The following is a 2,759-nucleotide window of genomic DNA, read 5'->3' as shown; positions in this document are numbered from 1 at the left end:
TTTGCCGTCGGCGTCGTCGTCGCCGTCAGGTTCCGTATAGATTCCAAGGGCGATAAAATCGTCGCCGCGCGCCGTACAAGTAAAAGCGCGCGGGGGACGCACGCTATCACGGAGAGCCAACGCACGGCGGAAAGCAAACGCGATTGTCGCCCAAAAGGATGTGGGAGTATGGGGGGGAGGGAGGCAGGGCGACGCTGTGCTACGGCACCAAATGCTTATCTTGCAACCCAGCGCAAGGAGAACTGGCAACGCAATCTCCCACGCGAAAGCAAAAAAAAAAAAAAAAAAAAAAGAAAAAAAAAAAAAAAGGCGGGGAGGCAGCGCAGGAGGGACGGGGGGTGCAGCTTCTACTCTGCCAACAAATACGCTTGCACTGGCTGTGGTGCCGTCGCCCGCACCGTCTCTTTATCTCCACCACGGCCGGGCTCGACTGGCGCGCGCACTTGCTTCTTAAGAAGCGAGCGAGCGCGCGCGCCAGTCGAGCCCGGCCGTGTCTCCACACGGCTCTGACCTTTATCCGCTGTCCATTCGCCGCTCAGTTTCCGTTGAAGCGATAGACCGCACGATTCCTCGCCCGCTGCAGCGGCCGCGCCAGCGTTTTGACAGTCGTTGTCTGCGGTCATTCAGTGTGATCTATTCATGTTTGCTTGTGCGCGATGACACCACGCTTGTCAATTCAGTTAGAAAGCGAATGTGTCCAAGTTTATGCGGCCGATAAAACTACTCTACTATCCCTACTGCGAATAGCTCTCTACCAATTTGCTATCGCAATTGATGCTTCGCCTTTCGGGTGAAACTGCGACATTTTTTTATCCAGCGGCCGTGCAAATAGCAACAGACGAGGCAAGGCAATAAATGTTCTACATGGATTAAAGCCAAAATCAGACAATGACAAACTCTAAAGAAATTGAAAGGGGCCCAAGCACAGCACTTTCAGAAGCCCACTTCATAGTCCTGAAGATGGGTGGGCAGTCTGGGCTGTCTGACTGGGCACTGATCGTTCAGCGGCGAAGCAGATGCAGTTTCTGAACTACGTGACGCCGGGCGAGAAGTCTTCAAAGGTGGACGCAAACACGAGGATGTCCTCCAAGCAGACTCTGATGCCCGACCTTATAGGAGGTTGAAGGTCTTGCAGGTCGAGCTGCATGACACGTTGAAATGTTGAAGGAGCATTCCCGAGTTCAAAGGACATACGTGTCCACCTGTATGTCCCACTGTGTGTGATGAAGGCGGTTTTCTCCTGGTCTTCCTCTTTCACTGTGATTTGCTAGTATGCACAGAACAAATCCAAGACCGCAAACAGGGAGCTGCCAGCAAGGTCATCAAAAATGTCGTCAGCCCGGGTAAGTGGCTGCAGGACATTTACTGTCATCTGGTTCAGAGGTATATAATTCACGCACAGCCTCTTTTTGTCGTTTTGCGTCACTACCACTGCTGGGAAGCCCCATGAGCCATATGATGGTCGGATGATGTCACTCTCAAGCAGAGTCGCTGTCTGACGCCCGAGAAATTGTCTATCACTGGCTGTGTAATGGTACGGCTGTCGACCGTATACGGCTTGGTGTCAGGCACCAGCTTGATCTCGTGTTCGATGCCTTCATAGAGACCGATGTCTTGTGGGAATCCTCGGGTCCCATAGCCGCCGCACGGGCAGCGAACGTCGCGTCAAGCGCATGCGTGCCAGGGAGAGGGGAAGCTTTCCTTCCGCGGGCGGCGCGCGGGAATCGCAAGCGCTATCAGCGCCACCGGGTGGGTCACGTGAGATCCCGCTGATATCGCCCGGGTCTCTTTGGTCTCCAGCAAGCGGCTATGGCGGAAGTCTCCGCCGCGGCCTCCCGTATTCCCGCACGTGGTTAGTCAACCGCGTTCTTGCCGCGGCAAACGCCCCCCCCCCCCCCCCCCCCCCCCCCCGTTTCCCCAGTTGGTAAGTCGGAAGCCCTTCTTTACCTAGTGTATTATTCTCTTCGAGGGAACCCTCAGCGATGTCAACTATCGCTAGCTGGCCTGCGAAAAAGTGTTAGTTGCAGTCGTAATAAATGCTTTCCGAGTGTACACGTGGTTGTCGTCTATTGTTTCCTCGAGCTTGTACCGGACCGCGGTTGATGCGCAGACATGCGCCAACCGCGGGGTTCGGTGTGTCGAGGCAGAGGGCCGTTGGCATCCCCCCATATCCCGACAGTCTTCAGGGCTTGTGCTGAAAAAACCAGCATGACGTTGTACAATGCGCTTCACGGCTGCTTGTTCTTCGGGATTGAGCTGAGCTCCGAGGCAGATGTCAGTCAGGGGATCGTCAGGGACGTTAGCAAGTGGGTCTGAAGGCAACGGGCTGGAGGAGCTTGTCTGGAGTGGGCTTGTGGGGCATGTTGTTTCCAGTTGAACTAGGGCCGCCTTGTTCAGCTGGCTCCACAAGGGTTCATTCTCGTCAGGCTCGTACTCGAATTGAAGTGGCTCTGCCGAGGGCTGCGAGGGATCAAAACGTCACAATGCACATGGTGTGTTGTGCCGTGCCTACGTGCCTATCATTGAGGCGACAGGAACTCCGATTTATCCGCGTCGAATGGATTCATCCCGGGTAATTGCAAGCAAGCAATAGTAGGTGCCCAAATATCATCGAGGCGACAGAGACTCCGATTTATCCGCGTCGAGTGGATTCGTCGCGGGTAATTGCAAGCAGCCCCGGCCATCATCGCCACCCGTCCCTCTGGGTCCTGTCGACGAGTCGCCAAGGGGACGCGACGACACAATACGACGCGGTGACG

This window comes from Dermacentor silvarum, chromosome 1, assembly GCF_013339745.2.
Source record: "Dermacentor silvarum isolate Dsil-2018 chromosome 1, BIME_Dsil_1.4, whole genome shotgun sequence".
Taxonomy (NCBI): Eukaryota; Metazoa; Arthropoda; class Arachnida; order Ixodida; family Ixodidae; genus Dermacentor; species Dermacentor silvarum.
The sequence above is the reverse complement of the archived record's forward strand: the minus strand, read 5'-3'. Positions refer to the sequence as shown.